General features: G+C 42.0%; 1 long non-coding RNA gene across 1 annotated transcript; it reads right to left on the reverse strand.

The window, feature by feature from the left end:
* Nucleotides 1-3,178: 3,178 nt before the first annotated feature.
* LOC117501207 lies at nt 3,179-23,598 on the reverse strand. Its single transcript, XR_004557963.1, has 3 exons — nt 23,396-23,598; nt 15,435-15,440; nt 3,179-3,214 (listed from the first exon to the last, which is right to left on the reverse strand). It is a non-coding gene; the product is annotated as an uncharacterized LOC117501207 (long non-coding RNA).
* Between the last annotated feature and the right edge of the window lie 4,201 nt (nt 23,599-27,799).

The following is a 27,799-nucleotide window of genomic DNA, read 5'->3' on the forward strand; positions in this document are numbered from 1 at the left end:
ATAACTCAGAATTCATTTTTTGGGGGGGAAAAAACTCATTTACTCCTACCAAGTATTATTTACTTTCATTTTTTTTTGCATCCACAACATCCCCTAGGACCTGTATTTCAGCTGATCCAAACTTTTGCATTTTTGACCTTGTACAAGCTGAGAAATAAATCATAATGTATGAGTATGTGATTTTTGATGAAATAGGCTCTGAGGCTTAAGGGGTTAAACAACATAACCATGACTGAATTTAGTTTAGGCTCAAATGAGTTTGCTGTGACCTGCAATGGTCTTCCCATTGAATCTATGTAATATTTAAGTTGTTTTTATGTTGTTTAAAGGTGTTTTAGTGAAAAACCCTATTTTGGTGGCCATTTTGGACACCATCTTGGATGGCTAGCTTGAGGCCAGTCTTTATTTTTGGGAACATCCTGATTGTGTTTTGAGATCATCTAAGAAACCTAAAAACGTTGATTTGGTTTAGTCCTGGGGGTGGGGGGAGTGCAAAGTTAGTGGTCGTAGCTCCCCTGGTTGAGTGGGTAGTCAGCTGTAGATGTGATGGTCCACCATTAGATGTTCCCAGAATTTCCCACCCTTGCAGTGTGTAATAAAGTTGTGTATCTGTCGTGTCTGCAGGCAGCTCTCATTGCACGTATGCGTATCAATCAATCAATCAATCAATTTTTTTTTTATATAGCGCCAAATCACAACAAACAGTTGCCCCAAGGCGCTTTATATTGTAAGGCAAGGCCATACAATAATTATGGAAAAACCCCAACGGTCAAAACGACCCCCTGTGAGCAAGCACTTGGCTACAGTGGGAAGGAAAAACTCCCTTTTAACAGGAAGAAACCTCCAGCAGAACCAGGCTCAGGGAGGGGCAGTCTTCTGCTGAGACTGGTTGGGGCTGAGGGAGAGAACCAGGAAAAAGACATGCTGTGGAGGGGAGCAGAGATCAATCACTAATGATTAAATGCAGAGTGGTGCATACAGAGCAAAAAGAGAAAGAAACAGTGCATCATGGGAACCCCCCAGCAGTCTACGTCTATAGCAGCATAACTAAGGGATGGTTCAGGGTCACCTGATCCAGCCCTAACTATAAGCCTTAGCGAAAAGGAAAGTTTTAAGCCTAATCTTAAAAGTAGAGCGGGTGTCTGTCTCCCTGATCTGAATTGGGAGCTGGTTCCTCAGGAGAGGAGCCTGAAAGCTGAAGGCTCTGCCTCCCATTCTACTCTTACAAACCCTAGGAACTACAAGTAAGCCTGCAGTCTGAGAGCGAAGCGCTCTATTGGGGTGATATGGTACTATGAGGTCCCTAAGATAAGAAGGGACCTGATTATTCAAAACCTTATAAGTAAGAAGAAGAATTTTAAATTCTATTCTAGAATTAACAGGAAGCCAATGAAGAGAGGCCAATATGGGTGAGATATGCCCTCTCCTTCTAGTCCCCGTCAGTACTCTAGCTGCAGCATTTTGAATTAACTGAAGGCTTTTCAGGGAACTTTTAGGACAACCTGATAATAATGAATTACAATAGTCCAGCCAAGAGGAAATAAATGCATGAATTAGTTTTTCAGCATCACTCTGAGACAAGACCTTTCTAATTTTAGAGATATTGCGTAAATGCAAAAAAGCAGTCCTACATATTTGTTTAATATGCGCTTTGAATGACATATCCTGATCAAAAATGACTCCAAGATTTCTCACAGTATTACTAGAGGTCAGGGTAATGCCATCCAGAGTAAGGATCTGGTTAGACACCATGTTTCTAAGATTTGTGGGGCCAAGTACAATAACTTCAGTTTTATCTGAGTTTAAAAGCAGGAAATTAGAGGTCATCCATGTCTTTATGTCTGTAAGACAATCCTGCAGTTTAGCTAATTGGTGTGTGTCCTCTGGCTTCATAGATAGATAAAGCTGGGTATCATCTGCGTAACAATGAAAATTTAAGCAATACCGTCTAATAATACTGCCTAAGCGAAGCATGTATAAAGTGAATAAAATTGGTCCTAGCACAGAACCTTGTGGAACTCCATAATTAACTTTAGTCTGTGAAGAAGATTCCCCATTTACATGAACAAATTGTAATCTATTAGACAAATATGATTCAAACCACCGCAGCGCAGTGCCTTTAATACCTATGGCATGCTCTAATCTCTGTAATAAAATTTTATGGTCAACAGTATCAAAAGCAGCACTGAGGTCTAACAGAACAAGCACAGAGATGAGTCCACTGTCTGAGGCCATAAGAAGATCATTTGTAACCTTCACTAATGCTGTTTCTGTACTATGATGAATTCTAAAACCTGACTGAAACTCTTCAAATAGACCATTCCTCTGCAGATGATCAGTTAGCTGTTTTACAACTACTGTTGTATGGCTGGGGGGCCTGGCTGCCTTTTTGTTTCTGTCTTTTGTTTTTCCTTCCAGGTGGCTTGCATTTGGGACTGAGTGGCTGTGTTGCTGGGGTTGTCGGGACCTCGCCCTGGTCACCTGCGGCTCGTCAGGACTCACAGCTGGGGTGCGTCTGTATGGATTGGAGCATGGTGGCATTTGGGACTGGAGTATGCAGTGTGTGTTTGCCGGAGACTCGACCTTGTGACCAGACGGGTGAGATCGTCGTCTCGGGAGCCATCTCATCATCAGTGGATGCAGAGAACGTCCAGGGTTTGATGCACGGTCTGTGAAAGAGGAGGGGGTGAGGTATCACGCTCGTCAGCACACTTCCTGAGGTACGTTAGATTTTGTGACTAACATTTATACAGTCAGTAAATGTGGTGTCCCTCACACCTTTATTATATTGAGCTGTATGTTAGTCATGTATCGGCTTCCACTGCAGTGGAGTTTTGTGAACTGGATGTTCCATGCCTGCAGGTTGGGAAGCTGATTAGTAATCAAGCCAGGAAGTGTTTGCTGTTTATGTACACCTTTAAGTGTTCTCTCTGTGTGTAGAGTGTGGACTCACATAATGGTTCCTTCTTTCACAGACTCGGTTTATTGCGGCCACCTGGAGGGTGTCGGCGGGGTCCTTGGGTCTGAACAGCTTCTGGCTCCGGACCGTTAGCACTGCTGGGAGCGCACCATGCCAGACCGCACTTTCTTTTGTTGTATTTTGTATCACTGTTATGTATTAAATTCAGTTAGCCTTTGTACCGTGCTCTGCTTATTTCATACTGGGTCCTTCAAACGCTGGTCGGTTCTCCGAGCTGCGTCCGACACATAACAACTACCCTTTCAAGAATTTTTGAGAGAAAAGGAAGGTTGGAGATTGGCCTATAATTAGCTAAGATAGCTGGGTCAAGTGATGGCTTTTTAAGTAATGGTTTAATTACTGCCACCTTAAAAGCCTGTGGTACATAGCCAACTAACAAAGATAGATTGATCATATTTAAGATCGAAGCATTAAATAATGGTAGTGCTTCCTTGAGCAGCCTGGTAGGAATGGGGTCTAATAAACATGTTGATGGTTTGGATGAAGTAACTAATGAAAATAACTCAGACAGAACAATCGGAGAGAAAGAGTCTAACCAAATACCGGCATCACTGAAAGCAGCCAAAGATAACGATACGTCTTTGGGATGGTTATGAGTAATTTTTTCTCTAATAGTTAAAATTTTGTTAGCAAAGAAAGTCATGAAGTCATTACTAGTTAAAGTTAATGGAATACTCAGCTCAATAGAGCTCTGACTCTTTGTCAGCCTGGCTACAGTGCTGAAAAGAAACCTGGGGTTGTTCTTATTTTCTTCAATTAGTGATGAGTAGAAAGATGTCCTAGCTTTACAGAGGGCTTTTTTTATAGAGCAACAGACTCTTTTTCCAGGCTAAGTGAAGATCTTCTAAATTAGTGTGACGCCATTTCCTCTCCAACTTACGGGTTATCTGCTTTAAGCTACGAGTTTGTGAGTTATACCACGGAGTCAGACACTTCTGATTTAAAGCTCTCTTTTTCAGAGGAGCTACAGCATCCAAAGTTGTCTTCAATGAGGATGTAAAACTATTGACGAGATACTCTATCTCCCTTACAGAGTTTAGGTAGCTACTCTGCCCTGTGTTGATATATGGCATTAGAGAACATAAAGAAGGAATCATATCCTTAAACCTAGTTACAGCGCTTTCTGAAAGACTTCTAGTGTAATGAAACTTATTCCCTACTGCTGGGTAGTCCATCAGAGTAAATGTAAATGTTATTAAGAAATGATCAGACAGAAGGGAGTTTTCAGGGAATACTGTTAAGTCTTCTATTTCCATACCATAAGTCAGAACAAGATCTAAGATATGATTAAAGTGGTGGGTGGACTCATTTACTTTTTGAGCAAAGCCAATAGAGTCTAATAATAGATTAAATGCAGTGTTGAGGCTGTCATTCTCAGCATCTGTGTGGATGTTAAAATCGCCCACTATAATTATCTTATCTGAGCTAAGCACTAAGTCAGACAAAAGGTCTGAAAATTCACAGAGAAACTCACAGTAACGACCAGGTGGACGATAGATAATAACAAATAAAACTGGTTTTTGGGACTTCCAATTTGGATGGACAAGACTAAGAGACAAGCTTTCAAACGAATTAAAGCTCTGTCTGGGTTTTTGATTAATTAATAAGCTGGAATGGAAGATTGCTGCTAATCCTCCGCCCCGGCCCATGCTACGAGCATTCTGACAGTTAGTGTGACTCGGGGGTGTTGACTCATTTAAACTAACATATTCATCCTGCTGTAACCAGGTTTCTGTTAGGCAGAATAAATCAATATGTTGATCAATTATTATATCATTTACCAACAGGGACTTAGAAGAGAGAGACCTAATGTTTAATAGACCACATTTAACTGTTTTAGTCTGTGGTGCAGTTGAAGGTGCTATATTATTTTTCTTTTTGAATTTTTATGCTTAAATAGATTTTTGCTGGTTATTGGTAGTCTGGGAGCAGGCACCGTCTCTACGGGGATGGGGTAATGAGGGGATGGCAGGGGGAGAGAAGCTGCAGAGAGGTGTGTAAGACTACAACTCTGCTTCCTGGTCCCAACCCTGGATAGTCACGGTTTGGAGGATTTAAGAAAATTGGCCAGATTTCTAGAAATGAGAGCTGCTCCATCCAAAGTGGGATGGATGCCGTCTCTCCTAACAAGACCAGGTTTTCCCCAGAAGCTTTGCCAATTATCTATGAAGCCCACCTCATTTTTTGGACACCACTCAGACAGCCAGCAATTCAAGGAGAACATGTGGCTAAACATTTCACTCCCGGTCCGATTGGGGAGGGGCCCAGAGAAAACTACAGAGTCCGACATTGTTCGTCGTGGGTGCCCTTGACATTACCACCAGCAGATATGAATGAGGGCCCCTGAGGTAAGGTTGAAATAGTGCTGAGGCTTCTGAGAGCAATCCGCTTTAAAGCGAGTGACCAACAGCTAAATACACATCTGGCGCTCGAGCAAGAGGAAGCGCCGAAAGAGCTCAGTAACTAAACGAAGTAGAGCGCCCTTCAAGGGGCAGCAGTAATTAAACAGTGATTAAATGAAGGGGCCACGCGAGTAAAATGCAGGCTGATTGACGCTCTTCTGGCTCTGTTCCCTCTGCGGGTTCAAGTCTGTCATGGGCATTGCTTTTTATTGACCTCCAATTACTCACCAAGTGCGAATTCTTCAAGCTCCAATTTTCTAAAACTACTATCTTAACTCCATTATGAGCCGTGCATTGGTTTCTGAGAAAGCCGGGACCGCTGGGTTGGAACGCAGAAGCAAAGTTCAATGTATGTACTTGCGTCTGTGCTTTGAATACCATCGCTGTTTGGGTAAAGTCCCACGACGATCATGTTTTACCATAGGAGGACTCTCGCAAATGCACAATCACGGGATGATGGCAGTGATTCAGAAACCACGCAAATCGAAAAACAAGTCTCTTATTTATTTATTTATTTATTTATTTAGCCGGTTGAAATACTCTCCTGCAGGGGGAAGTACCATAAATTACCTTTGGTGACTCCTTAAACCCAGAGCAAACAGCCAAACAGAAGAGCTGAGCATCAGCAATAAAACCAGCTTTAACAAAACAATCAGAAAAGGCGAGACACTGAAATTGCTTTTCCTCCGAATGTAAAATTCTCCACACATTCCCGGCTTACCCTGCTCGCTACAGTGCCCTGAGCATCTCCTATAGAGTTTTAAAATCAGGAATCGTGCTTATGAAAATATGTACTAAGGGTATTTAAACAATCTGTTAAGTCTGCTGATAGTGAAGACGGCCTGCTTAGTGTGTAATACAAATTTAAACAGCTGTATGGAGATGGATTATAGCGCCGGGTAAGAACACGGACCCACTTTAGAGGATGAGATCAAGATGACAGGTATTGATTAAGTGCTCACTGAGTGCACGTCTGTGAAAGGCCAGCCACCACTGAGCTCATGAAAGAGTCATACTGCTCACACACAAGTCGCTCTGCAAATACATAAGAGGAGAGCAGGTGAGAGCGAGTCAAGGTTGTAATATCACAACATTTCTGATGGATTTAAAGCTACAGTGTGTAGGATTTCAGTGTTTATTAGCAGACATGGAGTATAGCATTCACAATCATCTGTTCATCAGCGTGTAATGCAATAAATGTGTTTTCATAAGGCTAGAATGAGTCTTGCACAGCTACATGGAAGTGTGCCCCCTCATGGCGGCCTCCATGTTGCACTGCCATGTTGACACAGTAACCCAAAAGGGACTCACTTACTCAGTTTCATTTATTTATTTTTTTTACATTTTTAATCATGAAAATAATTTTCTTTATCAAACTACAATTTTATTCAATAATATTCAGATACAGGATTAATGATACTATATTTCCAGTGTGATCAAACACTATCAAGACACCATGATAACAAAGCTAAAATAAAATGGCATTAAATGGAAATGTTCATGCTAAGGTTAGTTACCATTACAATGGTTTTGCTTGGTGTTCCAAAATGTGTTAGCGGCATCGCTAACATTTTATTACTGCATTTTCCAGAGTATAAGTCGCACCTGTTAAGAAAAAATGCCTCTTGAAGAGGAACTACCCATATTAGTTGCACTGGAGTATAAGTCGCACCAGAATATAAGTCACACTTTTTTCTGTATTTGTATGTACATCAGCGTATTAATTTCAGAATTTTGTGCATTGTTGTTGTGTACTTTTTATTATTGGCATTTATTCATTGATTATTAGAGTTTATTTTGTTTTGTGGTTTGATTCCTGTGAAATTTCTATATAAATGGTCATTATAATTTTCACTATACGAGGTCTCTTAGATAATAAACCGACCCTTTTATTTTTTTTTTAACTATATGGATTTGAATGACATGCGATTACACCAATCATGCTTGAACCCTCGTGCGCATGCGTGAGTTTTTTCACGCGTGTCGGTGACGTCATTTCCCTGTGGGCAGGCCTTGAGTGAGATGTGGTCCTGCCCTCTCGGCTGAATTCCTTTGTTTCACACGCTGCTCGAGACGGCGCGCGTTGCTTTATCAAAATTTTTTCTGGACCTGTGAGGAATATCCGAGTGGACACTATTCGAGAAATTAAGCTGGTTTTCTGTGAAAAGTTTAACGGCTGATGAGAGATTATGGGGTGTTTCTGTCGGTGTAAGGACTTCCCACGGAGCGGGACGTCCTGCAGCGCTTCCAGGCGCTGTCGTCGGCCTGTTTCGAGCTGAAAACATCCTAATTTAAGGCTTAATTCACCCAGGACATCGTGAGAGAACAGAGAAGATTCAGAAGAGGCCGGCATGAGGAATTTATGCGGACATTCCACTGTTTAAGGACATTTTTTTAATGAAAGACGTACGCGCAAATTCGCCGAGTCGTTTCCGTGACGACTCGGCAAATCTGTGTGCGCCGCGACAGGAAAAACACCTCCGTGTTGAAAACCATTTGTAGAATTCAGGTGGCTTTTAATGGCTTTCAACAAGTGAGTAACTGAGAAATTGTTTAACAGCTTGGGCATGTTCCAACTTGCCCGTTAAGATTTCCAACGGAGGTGTTTTTCCTGCCGCGACCCCCTGCGGTCGGGTCCAGCCCGACATGCGACTCTGCCCGCACGTTCTTTCATTACAAAATGACCGTTAACAATGGAATGTCCGAATAAACTCCTCATGCCGACTTCTTCTGAAAGTTCTCTGTTCTCTGACGACTTACTGCGTCAACAGAGCCTGAAATGTGGAAGTTTTCAACTTGAAACGGCGAGACGCTGCCGCCTCGAAGCGCAGATCGCCGTCAGGCGCCGTGGACCGTCCTTAAAGCGACACTACCAGACCAAAATCTCTCATCAGCCGTTAAAATTTTTACCGAAAACCAGCTGAATTTATTGAATGGTGTCCACTCAGTTGTGCCTTACAGTTTTGAAAAATTTTTTATCAAACAAAGCAACAGTCTCTGAGCCATTCCTAAACAATGAAAAAAATCGACGAGCGGGTGGACGACTCCTCACTCAAAGACTGCCCACAGGCGAATGACGTAACCGACAGGCGTGAAAAAACTCTCGCATGCCCACGAGGGTTCAAGCATGTCTGATGTAATCACACGTGATTCAAATCCATATGGTTTTTGAAAAAAATAATAAGGTCGGATACTTTTCTAATAGACCTCGTATAAGTCACATGGAAAATAAGTCACAGGATCTCCCAGGTGAGTAAAAAAAAAGTTGACTTACACTCCAGAAAATAGGTTATATGTGTTTTCTTGGTTTCCAGTTTTCAGTGACTGTAGCTTGAAATTTGAAACTTGTCTGTACACTTCCTCCTTTGTCTTGTCTGAAATGTCTCATGGAGCAAACTCACTATATTTAACGTAGAATGCCCCCAAATTAAATACTTTAATGACCATGAAATTAGCTGTAATTTTGAGAAACTGTTCCCATTTTCTGTCAGTTTTTGACACTTTCAGTGACAAAAAATGCTAGTGCTAACACTAGCATATGTAGCATAGCATTGCCATTTGACCTTCAACATGCTGAGAATTCCCAGTGTGTCATGGAGCCATATTTTAATCCAGGTGGGTCAAAATTGTAAATTCACCCCCAGAAAAAGCCAATTTTGATAATATTGACCAGTTAAGCCCGTGAATCCTTTATTTGACTACTAAGTAACTGAATTATAGTGGTGTCAAATAAAACCCTTTTTATGACTTAAATGGTAAAAAGGTGAAAGGAAGTGCACCTTTAAATAGGCACATCTATATGTGTTGTTATGAATAACAAAACTACATGAAAGTGTCAACAATTGAAATAAATATGTTTTAGGAAAAAATATTTTACAGCCACAGTAACCTAGAGCTCCAAATCCTTCTCTATGTAATATGAAGTCCATAAATGGCACAACAAAAGGCATATTTGATTTGATTACCTCTTGACATTTTCCTTCTTGTATGAAGGCTGCAGTAGATAAGGCAATCAGTACACTGACATCAGGGAAATAAAGAAATAAACTCATTTCTCCTGCTATGTATAAAATAAGGGCACATAAATGCATGAATGGACATGTCTCTCCAGGTTTGCTTCCCTGCCTGTCTGGGGGTTGACAGTACATCGGCGTGCCCTTCATTATCACCCAGTAATGTTCATCACAATGGCTGTGCCTTTTCTCCATAAAAACCCCTAAGTCTCACTCACAAAGAGAAATAAGGGAGATAAGGTGCAGGAGACCATTTCTCTTGACATTCATGATGGAAAACTCATCAGTCATGCTGTCAAAGGCAATGGTCTCGGCCAGTTTGGGATTTATGAGAAATAATGATGGGTCAGAAATAGTCGGTTAGGCCTTTGATTTTTCCTTTGCTTTTGGAGTCTTGTGTATTGAGACACACTCTGCATAAACCCCAATTCCTTTTGTCAGCAACCTTTGTGCTGATTTCAAATCCAATCTCACCATGTCTGCAAAGATTTAACTCCGCCCTCTTGGAGGCGGCTCTGCCATTTCTACATCACTTGGTATGACTGTAGTATAAATAATTTAACAGCACACCACCATGTGCAGCTCGTAAACATGCATCTCTCAATTAACTGTTTACTTTATTCACATGTATTCATAATGGGACTCAAAATTATTTTTTTCTTCATCTTGTTCTTCTCTCAGCTGCTCCCATTAGGGGGCGCCACCACAGATCATTCGTCTCCATGTCACCCTGTCCTCTGCATCTTTGTTCTGTCTTACCAACCACCTGCATGTCCTGCATCCATACACCTCCTCCTTGGTCTCACTTGTCTTGTCCTGTCTAGTGGTTCCATCCTCAGCATCCTTCTCCCTATATACCCTCAAATTTTCATGACATTTAAGTCATGAAAAACTGACCTATACATATATAGACTCTGCACAACACCCAGCATGTGCAAGTATGGTAAAAAATAGGAGCCAGAATTAGTAGTCGTGTGAAAACCAGCAACTGAGGACCCAGTCACACCGGGGGATTTCGACCACCCTGCCACAGGTTCAAAACAAAATGTCACAGATGGACAGCCACATTCTTTGGACTTTCATACAAAATCAATCACAAAGCGTAAATTAAACATGTTGACAACACCATCCGTGACTCCTGGACTGGTTGGGTCCTTTGGTGTTTCCCATGCAGGACCCAAGGCTGTTCCATGGTGCCGCAGATGCAGCTAAGTCCAGCACCAGCACATGCTTGTAGACTTGGGTTTTGTCAATCTAAAATGCAGCAACTTGTTTTTAAGACATCTACCACAGTGGCGCCACTGTGGGCCACAAACCAATCAATCAATCAATCAATCAATTTTATTTATATAGCGCCAAATCACAACAAACAGTTGCCCCAAGGCGCTTTATATTGTAAGGCAAGGCCATACAATAATTACAGAAAAACCCCAACGGTCAAAACGACCCCCTGTGAGCAAGCACTTGGCGACAGTGGGAAGGAAAAACTCCCTTTTAACAGGAAGAAACCTCCAGCAGAACCAGGCTCAGGGAGGGGCAGTCTTCTGCTGGACTGGTTGGGGCTGAGGGAGAGAACCAGGAAAAAGACATGCTGTGGAGGGGAGCAGAGATCAATCACTAATGATTAAATGCAGAGTGGTGCATAAAGAGCAAAAAGAGAAAGAAACACTGGGTGCATCATGGGAACCCCCCAGCAGTCTAAGTCTATAGCAGCATAACTAAGGCATGGTTCAGGGTCACCTGATCCAGCCCTAACTATAAGCTTTAGCAAAAAGGAAAGTTTTAAGCCTAATCTTAAAAGTAGAGAGGGTGTCTGTCTCCCTGATCTGAATTGGGAGCTGGTTCCACAGGAGAGGAGCCTGAAAGCTGAAGGCTGTGCCTCCCATTCTACTCTTACAAACCCTAGGAACTACAAGTAAGCCTGCAGTCTGAGAGCGAAGCGCTCTATTGGGGTGATATGGTACTATGAGGTCACTAAGATAAGATGGGACCTGATTATTCAAAACCTTATAAGTAAGAAGAAGAATTTTAAATTCTATTCTAGAATTAACAGGAAGCCAATGAAGAGAGGCCAATATGGGTTAGATATGCTCTCTCCTTCTAGTCCCCGTCAGTACTCTAGCTGCAGCATTGTGAATTAACTGAAGGCTTTTTAGGGAACTTTTAGGACAACCTGATAATAATGAATTACAATAGTCCAGCCTAGAGGAAATAAATGCATGAATTAGTTTTTCAGCATCACTCTGAGACAAGACCTTTCTAATTTTAGAGATATTGCGTAAATGCAAAAAAGCAGTCCTACATATTTGTTTAATATGCGCATTGAAGGACATATCCTGATCAAAAATGACTCCAAGATTTCTCACAGTATTACTAGAGGTCAGGGTAATGCCATCCAGAGTAACAATCTGGTTAGACACCATGCTTCTAAGATTTGTGGGGCCAAGTACAATAACTTCAGTTTTATCTGAGTTTAAAAGCAGGAAATTAGAGGTCATCCATGTCTTTATGTCTGTAAGACAATCCTGCAGTTTAGCTAATTGGTGTGTGTCCTCTGGCTTCATGGATAGATAAAGCTGGGCATCATCTGCGTAACAATGAAAATTTAAGCAATACCGTCTAATAATACTGCCTAAGGGAAACATGTATAAAGTGAATAAAATTGGTCCTAGCACAGAACCTTGTGGATCTCCATAATTAACCTTAGTCTGTGAAGAAGATTCCCCATTTACATGAACAAATTGTAATCTATTGGATAAATATGATTCAAACCACTGCAGCACAGTGCCTTTAATACCTATGACATGCTCTAATCTCTGTAATAAAATTTTATGGTCAACAGTATCAAAAGCTGCAGTGAGGTCTAACAGAACAAGCACAGAGATGAGTCCACTGTCCGAGGCCATAAGAAGATCATTTGTAACCTTCACTAATGCTGTTTCTGTACTATGATGAATTCTAAAACCTGACTGAAACTCTTCAAATAGACCATTCCTCTGCAGATGACCAGTTAGCTGTTTTACAACTACCCTTTCAAGAATTTTTGAGAGAAAAGGAAGGTTGGAGATTGGCCTATAATTAGCTAAGATAGCTGGGTCAAGTGATGGCTTTTTAAGTAATGATTTAATTACTGCCACCTTAAAAGCCTGTGGTACATAGCCAACTAATAAAGATAGATTGATCATATTTAAGATCAAAGCATTAAATAATGGTAGGGCTTCCTTGAGCAGCCTGGTAGGAATGGGGTCTAATAGACATGTTGATGGTTTGGATGAAGTAACTAATGAAAATAACTCAGACAGAATAATCTGAGAGAAAGAGTCTAACCAAATACCGGCATCACTGAAAGCAGCCAAAGATAACGATACGTCTTTGGGATGGTTCTGAGTATTTTTTTCTCTGTTAAAATTTTATTAGCAAAGAAAGTCATGAAGTCATTACTAGTTAAAGTTAAAGGAATACTTGGCTCAATAGAGCTCTGACTCTTTGTCAGCCTGGCTACAGTGCTGAAAAGAAACCTGGGGTTCTTATTTTCTTCAATTAGTGATGAGTAGTAAGATGTCCTAGCTTTACGGAGGGCTTTTTTATAGAGCAACAGACTCTTTTTCCAGGCTAAGTGAAGATCTTTTAAATTAGTGACATGCCATTTCCTCTCCAACTTACGGGTTATCTGCTTTAAGCTGCGAGTTTGTGAGTTATACCACGGAGTCAGGCACTTCTGATTTAAAGCTCTCTTTTTCAGAGGAGCTACAGCATCCAAAGTTGTCTTCAATGAGGATGTAAAACTATTGACGAGATACTCTATCTCACTTACAGAGTTTAGGTAGCTACTCTGCACTGTGTTGGTATATGGCATTAGAGAACATAAAGAAGGAATCATATCCTTAAACCTAGTTACAGCGCTTTCTGAAAGACTTCTAGTGTAATGAAACTTATTCCCCACTGCTGGGTAGTCCATCAGAGTAAATGTAAATGTTATTAAGAAATGATCAGACAGAAGGGAGTTTTCAGGGAATACTGTTAAGTCTTCAATTTCCATACCATAAGTCAGAACAAGATCTAAAGTATGATTAAAGTGGTGGGTGGACTCATTTACATTTTGAGCAAAGCCAATAGAGTCTAATAATAGATTAAATGCAGTGTTGAGGCTGTCATTCTCAGCATCAGTGTGGATGTTAAAATCGCCCACTATAATTATCTTATCTGAGCTAAGCACTAAGTCAGACAAAAGGTCTGAAAATTCACAGAGAAACTCACAGTAACGACCAGGTGGACGATAGATAATAACAAATAAAACTGGATTTTGGGACTTCCAATTTGGATGGACAAGACTAAGAGTCAAGCTTTCAAATGAATTAAAGCTCTGTCTGGGTTTTTGATTTAATAAGCTGGAATGGAAGATTGCTGCTAATCCTCCGCCTCGGCCCGTGCTACGAGCATTCTGACAGTTAGTGTGACTCGGGGGTGTTGACTCATTTAAACTAACATATTCATCCTGCTGTAACCAGGTTTCTGTAAGGCAGAATAAATCAATATGTTGATCAATTATTATATCATTTACTAACAGGGACTTAGAAGAGAGAGACCTAATGTTTAATAGACCACATTTAACTGTTTAGTCTGTGGTGCAGTTGAAGGTGCTATATTATTTTTTCTTTTTGAATTTTTATGCTTAAATAGATTTTTGCTGGTTATTGGTAGTCTGGGAGCAGGCACCGTCTCTACGGGGATGGGGTAATGAGGGGATGGCAGGGGGAGAGAAGCTGCAGAGAGGTGTGTAGACTACAACTCTGCTTCCTGGTCCCAACCCTGGATAGTCACGGTTTGGAGGATTTAAGAAAATTGGCCAGATTTCTAGAAATGAGAGCTGCTCCATCCAAAGTGGGATGGATGCCGTCTCTCCTAACAAGACCAGGTTTTCTCCAGAAGCTTTGCCAATTATCTATGAAGCCCACCTCATTTTTTGGACACCACTCAGACAGCTAGCAATTCAAGGAGAACATGCGGCTAAACATGTCACTCCTGGTCCGATTGGGGAGGGGCCCAGAGAAAACTACAGAGTCCGACATTGTTTTTGCAAAGTTACACACCAATTCAATGTTAATTTTAGTGACCTCTGATTGGTGTAACCGGGTGTCATTACTGCCGACGTGAATTACAATCTTACCAAATTTACGCTTAGCCTTAGCCAGCAGTTTCAAATTTCCTTCAATGTCGCCTGCTCTGGCCCCTGGAAGACAATTGACTATGGTTGCTGGTGTCGCTAACTTCACATTTCTCAAAACAGAGTCGCCAATAACCAGAGTTTGATCCTCAGTGGGTGTGTCGTCGAGTGGGGAAAAACGGTTAGAAATGTGAACGGGTTGGCGGTGTACACGGGGCTTCTGTTTAGAACTACGCTTCCTCCTCACAGTCACCCAGTCGGCCTGCTTTCCCGGCTGCTCGGGATCTGCCAGAGGGAAACTAACGGCGGCTAAACTACCTTGGTCCGCACCGACTACAGGGGCCTGGCTAGCTGTAGAATTTTCCACGGTGCGGAGCCGAGGCTCCAATTCGCCCAGCCTGGCCTCCAAAGCTACGAATAATCTACACTTATTACAAGTACCGTTACTGCTAAAGGAGGCCGAGGAATAACTAAACATTTCACACCCAGAGCAGAAAAGTGCGGGAGAGACAGGAGAAGCCGCCATGCTAAACCGGCTAAGAGCTAGTAGCTGTGCTAAGCTAGCGGATTCCTAAAAACACACAAAGTGAATAATGTGTAATAATTTAGAGGTGATTCAGCAGAGGGAGTGCTTTAGTTAAGGCACGTGAAGATTACACTGTGAAACAAATCATTATCTAGGTAACTAGATCAATCTAACTGCGCAGATTAAACAGCTAACAGATACAGCAAAACACCGCTGTGCTCCAGAACAGGAAGTGATACAATACCGCAGTGAGAGCCAACCACCAGTAGAGGCAAACCTGTATACGTCCCCAACTGTCGCAATGACTTTGAAGGGAAAAACAGTTTTGCAACATATACATAATGTGCACAACAGTCTTGCCACAGTCCTAACACAGTCATATGATTTAAGAAAATAGTCTCATATATTGATGCCACATACACACGCCCATCCCACAACAATTTTGTGCATATATTGTGGCACAGTGCCTTTGCAGTCATCTCCAAACAGTCTTATATATGACACTGGAACTTTACTTTTTGGCCAAAAGATTGGCAAGCATATTCATGAGGAGGCTATAAAGTGCATCCAGAAAGTTTTCACAGCACTTCACTTTTTCCACATTTTGTTTTGTTACAGTCTTATTCCAAAATGGAACAAATTAATTTTTTTCCCTCAAACTTCTCCTCACAAAACCCTATAATGACAACATGAATAAAGGATTCAGATCTGGGCTCTGGCTGGGCCATTCACAGAGTTGTCCTGAAGCCACTCCTTTGATACCTTGGCTGTGTGCTTAGGGTCATTCTCCTGCTGAAAGATGAACTGTCGCCACAGTCTGAGGTCAAGGGCACTCTGGAGCAGGTTTTCAACCAGGATGTCTCTGTACATTGCTGCATTCAGCTTTCCCTCAATCCTGACTCGTCTCACAATTCCTGCCACTGCAAAACATCCCCACAGCATGATGCTGCCAACCACCATGCTTCGCTGCAGGGATGGTAACCTGGTTTCCTCCAAACATCACGCCTGGCATTCATGCCAGAGTTCAATCTTTGTCTCATCAGACCAGAGAATTTTGTTTTTCATGGTCTGAGAGTCTTTCGGGTGCCGTTTGTCAAACTCCAGGTGGGCTGCCATGTGCCTTTTACTAAGGAGTGGCTTCTGTCTGGCCACTCTATCATACAGGCCTGATTGGTGGATTGCTGCAGAGATGGTCGTCCTTCTGGAAGGTTCTCCTCTCTCCACAGAGGAATGCTGGAGTTCTGACAGAGTGACCATTGGGTTCTTGGTCACCTCCCTGACTAAGGCCCTTCTCCAATGATGCTCAGTTTAGACCTGCCAGCTAAAGGAAGAGTCCTGGTGGATCCAAACTTTTTCTATTTATGGATGATGGAGGCCACTGTGCTCATTGGAACTTTCAAAGAAGCAGAAATGTTTCTGTACCTTTCTCCAGATTTGTGCCTTGAGACAATCCTGTCTTGGAGGTCTACAGACAATTCCTTTGACTTCATGCTTGGTTTCTGCTTTGACATGCACTGTCAACTGTGGGATCTAAAGCTCAATTTTGAGGGCTGTAAATACTTATGTCCATGTGATTTCCTTGTTTGTTTGTTGTTTGTTTTTATAAAACTTGCAAAAATCTAAAAAAAAAAACACTTTTTTCACATTGTCATTATGGGGCATTGTGTGTAGAATTTTGAGAGAAAGAAATGAATTTCATCCATTCTGGAATAAGGCTGCAACATAACAAAATATGGAAAGTGAAGTGCTGTGAATACTTTCTGGATGCACCGTAATGGAGACCGTCGGTGATGCTCCCAAATTGCCGACATTCTTGTCTCTGTGTGACTGGCCACTTAGGTGTCTTTGGTGGTGGAAATGTTTATTGACCTTGACCAATGCTGTGATCTTTGCAGAATCAATAGATGGTCTGATTGCAGCACTTAAGAAGCTGAGTGAAGAATCAGAGTGTCTTTGGCCATTGAAATCGGGAGATGCCTGGGAAGAGCTTTAGATCACTGGACAGAGGTGTTTGGTGATGCTGATACCTTTGCAGCAGAATGAAGGTTCCAGTGTTTAGGGTCCTGGTGCTACCTGTTTTGCTTTATGTTTGTGAGACTTGGATGCTAACCAGTAACCTAAGGTGATGATGGGATGTCTTTGGGACTAGGTCTCTTTGCAGGATCCTTGGGTATTGCTGGAAAGACTGTGAGTCAAACAGTTACTCAGGTTTATTCAGATGAAGAGTATCATTTGTGTTGTGAGGGAAAGTCTTTTACAACTTTTGGACCACATGGCAAATTTCTCTGTGCATGATCCAGGATGCAAGTGCCCCAGAGTTGAGGACCGTAGTGGCTGAAGAAGGCCAATGGGACGGCAACGTTTCACCTGGTGCAACAAATAGATAGCTACTATTGAGAGGTGGGGATGGACCCGTTGTTCGCTTGGGTAGTTGCCAACCAGGATGCAAGGTAGTGACCGCACGGCACCACTACATGTTGCGTTGCATGTTGTCAGACCTGTCTAGACAACAGCGCAGATGATAGAGTCAAATGCTTTGTGAAAATTAACATAAGCTGCAAAGGAGCACTGTCACTGTTTGCACTTGTACATATTTAGATGCATTAACTTCCATATTTTTGGATGAAGGTTTTCAGTTTTCAAACTGCAGTAAATATTGATTAAAAAATATGTTTTCACTGTCACAATGTCAAAACGGGAAAAACCTGAAATAGCAATTTCAATATGTGTTCATTTACAAATGGCACCCCACAACAATGAGCACGAAGATTTGGCATGGCTAAAATGGTAAATGATTGCATTTATATAGCGCTTTTTCATCTGCATCAGACGCTCAAGCACTTTACAATTATGCCTCACATTCACCCATTCACACAGACACACTCGCACACCGACGTCAGTGTGTTGCCATGCAAGGTGCTCACTACACACTGGGAGCAACTTGGGGATTAAGGACCTTGCCCAAGGACCCTTAGTGATTTTCCAGTCAGACTGGAGTTTGAACCGAGGATCCTCTGGTCTCAAGCCCCACGCTCAACCACTAGAAACATCACGACGCTCATTGAGATTGTAGTCAACATTATTGATGGCACATTAATTAGGGAATAACTCTGTTGTGTCTGATGATTTGTGGATGTTCATTCTGGGTATACAGTTGCAAATTGAACTTTTATGGCAACGCGTAAAAGTAATCCATCAAACGTGAAAGTCCAATGTCAAGTCAAATATGAAACGGGAATTCTGTATCAGAATCCACATTGATACTTCGTATGGTAGCTTAAATTCACCCATTTCGGCGGCGGTATGCGACTTCTCTCCTCGCTCTCAGCTAACAGTGCTAACAGCTGGCAGCACACACCCGGCTGGTGTTCTGTCAAATTATGTGTCTCGTCACATAAATAAACAGTTCCACGTCCCGACAATATTGAGTAAGCATGCACATGTGTGCGCAGTTGCGTTCTCCATGCAACTGAACATGCAGTTGCGCAGAAGACAGGAATGATATTTGACAGGAATGACATCTCATCAGAACACTGGTCAAGTCACGGAGTAATACATCCAAACGTGAAATGGTCGAATATTTTGCCACCGTTACCACGATATTATACAGTCTGAAATCTCATGCAATAACCAATCAGATTCGTGGAAAAAATGTAATTGGGATTAGAATGATACTTTAAACCCCCTGGTTCCCACTTTGGGGTCCAAGCCCTAAAAAGATTATTTTTGTTTTCGTCTTTTTGGGGGGTTGAATCAAAGTGACCCCCCAACACACACACAACACACACACCACACACACACACACACACACACACACACACACACACACCACACACACACACACACACACACACACACACACACACACACACACAGCACCACCACCACCACTCAAAAAAGAATAAAGTGATTAATTCCATTTTTCTCAAGCCTTCCTTTGGTACAGGTATAGGGGGCTCTGAAGAAAAAAGGTTGGGAACCACTGCTTTAAACAGTCCTTTTACCCATTTAATCTGATTAAAGAAGCAAGTAGCCCACACTTCCTTTGACCACATCTGAAGATGGGATGGCAACAAAACAGTAATTACGTGTTAAACGCTGTCATTTCTCTTCAAACTCGTGACAGACATTACTGATGTTCCAGTGCCTCATAAACATCTTGACGACGCTGCCATTCATGCATGTTCGCCAAAGTCTGTAAATGAAACATTCCAAAGTCAGTTGAATGTGTATTTAAGTATTGTTGCAAGGGCAACATGTTTAACCATCAGAACGTCATATTGGAGTCGGCAGGTCTTTTAATGGAATCCCAGTGCACCCATGCTGCAGGGATGTCCTGAAGAAGCAAATAATTAGCCCATGTCAGATGATCAAATGTATTAATTGTAATTCTTAATATATCTTAGAAGAGTTTGGGGAAATATAGCCCAACTAGCCAAAGGCAGCGAGTGAACTACATAGCATACATTTGTATCTGATACGATAATGAAGTGCTAGACTGGCTGCGTGTGCAGATCACCTTTTTCTGAAAGGTTCATGATTTGGCTCATATCCAAGTGCAACACTGTGCTTTACAACCAAGGTGTTGTGTAATTACTGGAACGCGAGCGGTTGGCGCAATTCTGATTTGAGTATGCGATGAGACCGCTTGAAACTCCAACGGAAAGGCAAATGAAACTGTTCTAACGTATGGATGCAGAGCAGAGGCCGGTCACTTTGAACAACAAAACTGTTCCAGCAAAGCATGTGGGTTGTGGGGGTTGTAGGGGATTAAAATGAAGTGCTTCTGAAGTGTTTGGTTAATAGTCGTACTCAACCAAAGTCATCGAGAAGGCATTGCTGTATTTCTATTAATTTGAACAACATCCTTCATAGTGCCTTCTGCCCTGTTCTTGAAACAAGTGCACAGGCCGCAATATTTGTGCTAGATTTATTAAAGCTATTACATAACGAATGTAAATAGTCACCGAAGAGTTTCTCAATGACTAAAAAGTGGAAAATGCTTGTACCCAAGTGTGTAGGGGTTGTTTGGTTTGATTTGCCTGCCTCTTATTTCGGCTTTTCTTAGAAAACACAATAGGGCCTGTGAGTGCCACTTTGTTTGAAAGACTACACCTAATAATGTAGACAAAGCCAAGTCAGCATGCAGCATGCAGCATTCACATGCACGCTGTCAACAGTAGGAGCCAGCCGTTTTTCAATGCATTTAGATGAGACCTTTAACAAAGGTCCCTAATGTAGATATCAATGATCTAAGGGGCCGTCCTATCAGAGTGAAAGTGGCTGAAGGAGAGATGTCACCCCTGCACAACAAAAATGATGGATCCCGTTTGTAAACTCTGCTACCAAGCCGCCCCTCCTCTCGTCATCTACACCCCTGCACATAGATACATGCAACACCCCCTTCCCACCCCACTCCCTTTCATCACCTCCTCTACCTCTGGTTATTAAGCAAGGGAAGAAAATCTATGACTTCGCCGGCCAGTCACTGCAGATCTGGTGGAACTGGCACTTCACTGGTCATTTCGTCTGACTGTCGGGGAACCTGGAGACGGCTCAGGGACTTCCAGGATGATAGGATATATTAGATCACGGACTTTTGTTTTCATCTTGCTTTCATTTTCCGTAGTGTTCTCTGTGGACATCAAAAAAAAAAAAAAAAAAAAAAATGAAACCAATATCTAGGAACCTATACACAAATAGCTGGAGCTTTCCAAATATTAGATTTTGTGTGTTGAATTGGGTAGCCGACTGTGTCTTTTCAATAAATCATCGTTGGGTTGGATTCGGAGGAAAAATCAAGACCGAATGCCCTGAAGATAAAAAGGTTTCTTTATGCTGAAATAAAACCACTTTACTGTGACACTTCCATCACCACCACTGTAACTCTGATATAGCAGCACAGACTGGGGCATAATCATAAGAATATGCAATCTGCTAACCAATATACAAAACAAGCACGCTGATCAGATAAGGCAATGGATCCCAAAACTTATTCTGTCCCCCCAGTAGATATTTTCAAGCCATCCCCTCCAATTTTTTATTTAATGAAACAAAATATGTAAATAAAGTGACCAGACATGAATCATGTTTCTTAATATATTATTATTATTATCATTAATATTCTACCCAGGTCAACTAGAGGACAATCATTTGGGCGAAGGTCAAGGCCATTGGGGTTAAATGGGTAGATTTCTATAGCCCTCACTGCCTTCATGCCCACATATACTATTACCTAGTATGTGAAAAACATGCAGGGAAGGTGATCTCCAGGAGCAAGGTAGGCAATCTCTACCACTGGAAGATTTGTCTTGTGCAATGAACTAATCTTAATCCCAAAGGAGGCACACTCCAACCACAGGGAGCAGTGGTCACATTGCAGTGTTGAGAGATAAAGAAAAAGAGCATGAACCTAATGTGTATCTTTTAATATTGGGACACTGTGCCAAGAAACCCTGAAACATGAAAATGTATAAACTAGACACAGAAAAGAACATTGCTTAGGTCGGAAATCAAACCCAAGACCTTTTTGCAGAGAGACATGGGTTCTGCCCACTGTCTCACCATGCTACCATCCCATGAGGAAATTACAGTTTGAAATGGGGTAGAGGTTAATGTAATCAGATCGGCATCTCTGCTGGAAAAGCAAACTTCCCAGAGGAATTTGATGACCAGCCTGAATGCTGACATTGTGGTTTCAGTGATGGAGTGACTTTGAGAAGGTCTGCGGTCTGCCAGTGTTCAAAGCTCTGCCTTGAGGGTAAGAGGTAAATTTGCGAAGTTAATCACATAATGAGGCCAATTAAACATAGGAGAACCCAGGTGAAATGGGAGCTGCCACAGAGCCTCATTTGTTGGACGCTCTGTGGCAGCTCCACTGATTCTCAGGGAGTAGATGGTTTCAGCTGGTCTAGGCTCCAGTAATCCTCCACTGTGTAAGTATTCCCTGCAAGTCTTATTAGGAAGTGGGTCTGATTGATAGTCAGGTTTTAGACTGAACTTAAGAGTTTGCAAGAAAAATGATAAAAAGTCAGGTCGGTAAGCATTTCTTGTACCTCTTCTGGCGATATAATTATTTTAAAGCAACAAGAAAGCCAGAGTGAACACTGATCAGGAATATCTCACCTAAATGACGAGGGGTACTGAAAACACAATATTGCAATACAGAGCTGTTGATAATGACAGAAAAATGCAGACTTTGGGGTGGTGAGGGAAGACTTTGGCAGTAGCTGTACTTTATTTAGCATATTACAAAAATATAAACGCAACACTTTTGTTTTGCTCCCATTTTCACAAGCTCAACTTAAAGACCTATTTCTCTCAAACATTGTTCAAAAATCTGTCTAAATCTGCGTTAGTGAGCACTTCTCGTTTGCTGAGATAATCCATACCACCTCACAGGTGTGCCATATCAAGATGCTGATTTGACAGTATGATTATTGCACAGGTGTGCCTTAGGCTGGCCACAATAAAAGGCCACTCTAAAATGTTGCAACAAAAGTGTTGCATTTAAATTTTGTTCTGCGTATATATATCACAGTGCTGCGGGTGTGTGGGTGGCTGCACATCTTATTAACAGGTAGTAGCGTGTACACCATCTTCACGAGGGAGGCATCCCACATGTGAGCCCAGCATCACAGCTACCGCACTCCTCTAGATACTCAGGCCAGAAACTACTTTTTAAAAATATAAATGATATAAATGAATCGGCTTTGCTTGACAATCTTTTCAATACTGCAGTCATCCCTGTTGCTTGTACTTCTTTTCCTACCAGATTTTTTCCTTCCAGTCAACTTTGCATGGATATGCTTTGATCCAGCTCTCTGAGCAGCCAGTACTATTAGCAATGACCTTCTGTGGCTTACCCTTCTTGCGAGGGTGGTCAGTTGTACTACGTTGGTTGTTGCTCGAGGACGGTTGATGCACGTTTGGAGCTCTTGGCTTGTGTGATGTCAAAATCAACAACAACTTTAATTAAAATGGGATTAAAGCAACTACAACAACTTTACTTCAGACCAGTAGAAACCTGTTAGTGTCATAGGTGTAGTGGCTTGCTCTGTGTTGTGTTTTTGACTCCTTCCCACTCACTGCCCTTGGACGCAAACTCATGATCTCCAGCATGGGAAGCAGACGCTCTGACCAGTCGACTAAAACCTGGTGTTGGGGAAAGTGTAATGCACGGACCCACAACAAGGGGGCGCAAATGAACGGTCAATAGATAATCCAATAAATACAGTTTATTGCAGCAAAAGTGCACAACAGGTCAGATACTGTTTTAGTATCAATTAGTCAATCACAAGATACAATGACTGACGTGTGGGCAGGCCCAAGGGTAGGAGACGCCTATCCAGAGAAGAGCTGGGGCCCACCAGGTTCCGCCGCCAACGAAGACCTCCAGTATACTGAAGCCACCAAGTCCCAAATCCCCAGGTGGTCTCTGCTTCCAGCTGTCAGATCCGGTACTGCTGGCAGGAACAAAAACAGGTTAAGGGTGGGTGTGTGGACACCCAGTAAGCAGTTTTTCTCCAGGTGGGAAAAAACACCTCCACTTCAAACACAGTAACACAGTTGTGCAGAGCCTGAGAGCTACTTATCCGTTTTGGCATGAGGGGTGAAGAACGTCACTCCTACACGGACCACAAAACTCAGCACCAGCTGAAAGCAGTCAACAGGATCTCCTGCAAACACTCAGAAAAAGATCACGTGCGTACGGCACAGTCAAACGGCTGAGAGTTTACCTGAGAGCTAAGCTGATATCTCGGCAGAGATGTGGTGTCTCCTCTAGTCTTTTATGGGATGGGATGGTGATGAGATGATTTCCGACAGCTGTTAGTCCTGGCTCCTGGGTGGTGACTGCGCCCTCTGGTGCCTGAAACCCGACAATAGGCAGGGCGCCCTCTGGCGTTGGCCAGCAGTACCTCCTCTTCGGGCGGCCCACATAACACTGGGGTTCTGGCCTGAGTGACCGGAGTATCTGTTAGCTGTTGAGGAGAGTGAGGGTCTTTTGACTACACTGCAAAAACTGTCCATCTCAAAATAAGCCAAATAATTCAAAATCTAGCCAGACTGTCTTGTATTAAGCAAAAAAATTCTGCCAGTGGGGTAAGAAAATTTACTTGGTTAGAATTCTCAAAACTAGCGAAATGTTGAGGCATCGAATAATCAAAATGTGCATTAAAACTAGACAGAATTCTTATTTTAAGATTAGCCTCTGTATTAAAATACGGAAAACAATCGTTTTCCTTTGCTTGGATGATTTGAAATCCATTGCCTTTCCTTGTTACTGGTTAAATACAGCGTGGTATCAGCTGGAAAATGTATTCAGACAGAGTGAGATACATTTTCCCCCCCAAAAAAGTAATTTTTTTCTTATGTAAAAAATGCTTGACAAGATTATTTTTCTATTTAGACCAAAATTAAGTCAAATTCTCTTTAAACAAGTCTTTTTTTTTACTTTCTTAGATATCAGTTTTTGCAGTGTACCACATGCACAGCGACTCCATCACACACCCCCCTCCACCAAATCTCATTCCAAATGACCAATCACAGTGTCATCTATCATCCTCTTTAGGCCAGCCTGCTGCTATTGAGAGTGAGTGCACTCAATTGAGAGGTTTTCTGGCGAGCTTAGAGACCTGCGCCAACTAGTCAGAATGTGCCAGTGCACAATTGCCACCAAATTGCCTTACTTTTGTCTTGTTTAATGATTGTTTTCAATATATAGTTGTTTAATTGTGTATCCAAGCAGGGTGTACGCATTGTGTGAACCCACATATGCATGGCATGTCTGTGTTGATGCTACAGATACACTTCACTCAACTTTTGACCAAATTTGTGTCAGTCTATGACGCTATTGCATTTTGTGGCCAGATGGTACCAGTGCACCAGCACCGCACCTAACCATACCTCATTTTCCAACAACACACCCATGGGGACACAATCATACTTGTGATTTGCACAACGTGGGCTGTGGGCATGAAAAACCCTAATGCCTCTCTTGGAAGCTACAAATGACATTTGTGTTAGTGTTGCAACTGGGTGGAAGAGAAAGCCCCAAAGATCTTGACCTTGGAATACGGCACACTTAGACCTTGAGCATTACCATGCCATTATCAATAAAATTGATCAAATACTGCAAGACACTGCACCTCTAAATCGTAAACAAGCCTTGCGGGTTCCTGCCGTGGCTGTTCTTGATTGCAATTGCTCAGATGTGATGAGGGGATTTGAGTATTGAGTACTAGTGGAGAGCCTGCATGAGGATAAATCAATCTGGCAGCAATTAGACCTCCTGAGTGCTTCCTATATAACTGTAACCTGCAGGATCAGCAGGTCAGAGGTCAAAGATTGGGAGGATTCTGCACTGGTACAAAGGTACAGAAACAGTATATACATGTCCCAACCTCTATACGCGAGTGCTAACAGCTCGATAATCTTTGAGCATCATCCTTCTCAAAGCCATTTGTCGTTCTCATACGTTTGGTTGGTTGGAGTGTTATGACACCTGCACACCTCTTTATGCTGAGATATTTCACATGTTCATCTACTGACAGCGAAGGCCACGGGCTGCGTGAGTTCATTTGGAATGCAGAATAGCACTAGGCAAGGACGTAATATGTAACCATAATCTATGGGGCTGCCATAAATGAAAAGCTGTATCACTGTCACGGACACAACACAAAGCAATAAAGAACTGCAGAACAGTGCATTAAAATATGAATATATGGATGCTAATGAAGGAGATTTCACCACCATCAAGGGTTTATGAAAGGCCCACCACGAGCCACTAATCTGGACGTGGATGATTTGTGTGCAACGAGATGGACGAGGAAAATTAAAGCGGACACGTTTTAACCAGATCCTATTGCGATGATTTGTTAAAATGGAAAGCGACATGCATAGATGGTGAGACAGCAATGAAAGCACGGCCATGAATTAGGCTTAATCCGTCATTATCTCCGCTTTCAAGTGACCGTTGCCGTGCACTTACCCACTGTGACCCAGAAGCTCGCCTTCTTCACGGGGCTCAGTGAGATAAAACCCCACTGTGCATTAATGTCCGGTCTGCACAGACTTAACGGTTACAACATACAGGACCAAGACGCATCAGAGAGCAAAGTTCCGCTGAGGTGTGGTCCAACATTATGGTTTTTAATCAGTTAAAGCTCTCACCTTTGGGGCAGCACATTCACAGAAGCAGTGAAAGGACAATATTCTGATTGCATACTGAGTTTGTAGTATATAGTATAGTTGGAGGGTAGACAACGCCTGGAATGTGACCCCTCTGAACTTTGAGGAGGAATTTGCGTATTTGCGAATTTGCGTAGACAGACACAAGAAGGCTATAGTACTGCTTTATGGGTGATTAGCATTCTTTGACCGTGGCGGATCCAGAGAGAGTTTGGAGGGGATGCACCCCCCCCCCCCCCCCCACACACACACACACACACAAAACCCCTGAGTTAGTGACCAATCATGTGATATGATGTGGAAAAGTTCTTGCATAAACAAAGGCTGATTGGTGAGGCATACAGACTTGGAAGGTGTTCAGTGTTTCAAATAAAAACTGTGTCAAAACTGATGACAAGCTTCCCAGAATGCATACAAGAAAAATGCTACAGATGTTTAATTGGCACACCCAACCACCTCCACCCTCTTTGCCTCTAGCTAGATCCTACACTATAGCACAGGTCTTTGAAAATGGACCACAAATGCTGCCTATACATGATACCTGTTTGTTTGTTTGTTTGTTTTCAGGGTTTTTTTTAAGGAAATGTTTGCCACAGCACTGAAGTGGAATATAAATTTAATCAAAATAATAATTTGATTATCTCACACCTAGTGGGATAGACATTGGACTAGCAATGTGTTGACCAGGGTTCGATTCCCAGTCCACCCAGCAGTAAATGTGGCACTTGTTGGGGAAGTAATCTGCGATGGAGCGGCGTTCCATTCATGGGGAGTTGTAGGGTTTATTCCCGATTGGTCTACTCCCATTTGGTCTACTCTTAGGAAAGTACATAAGTCCCATTTTTTCTACTCCCATTTCGTTTTGGATTTTTATGCAAACGAAACTTAAAATTCAACTTTTAGTTGATAGTTCTTATTTTTTGCATGAAATTAAGGAAATTAACTAAACTAAACTAAAAGAGTAATATTAATGACTTATTTTTGTCTTTAAATACAATACAAATACAAAAGATACAAATACAAAAGAAACTCCAAGCTAACCTGAACCCTAACCCCTAACCCTAACACCTAACCCTAACCCTGAATAAAAAATGCTGAAAAAAATTGAAAATTGGGTGTATTTTTCATTTATCTAACCATTACAACCTCTTATAAGTCAAAATCTTGTAAATAATTAAGATAAATCAGGAAAATACGAGAGTAGATGAAATGGCACTACTCTACATTTCTGAGAGTAGACGAACTGGGAGTAGACCAAATTGGAAGTAGATGAAATGGGAATAGACCAACCGGGAAGTTACCAGTCATAAACCCTCATTCATTTCACTCTACAGAATCCAAGGATAAGCACTGGCACCAATGAACCTCAGGACCTCCATAGGATCTGAAATGGTCACAAGTCTCATTGTTATGCCAACCTTGAGAATTGTCATTATAAATTTATTCTACTCAACTTTATTTCGTTTTTGTTAGCACGTTGGTTTGGCACGTAGTAACTGTCACTCCTCAGTTTTGAAAACAGTG

The sequence above is a fragment of the Thalassophryne amazonica genome, chromosome 19, assembly GCF_902500255.1.
Source record: "Thalassophryne amazonica chromosome 19, fThaAma1.1, whole genome shotgun sequence".
Lineage (NCBI taxonomy): Eukaryota > Metazoa > Chordata > Actinopteri > Batrachoidiformes > Batrachoididae > Thalassophryne > Thalassophryne amazonica.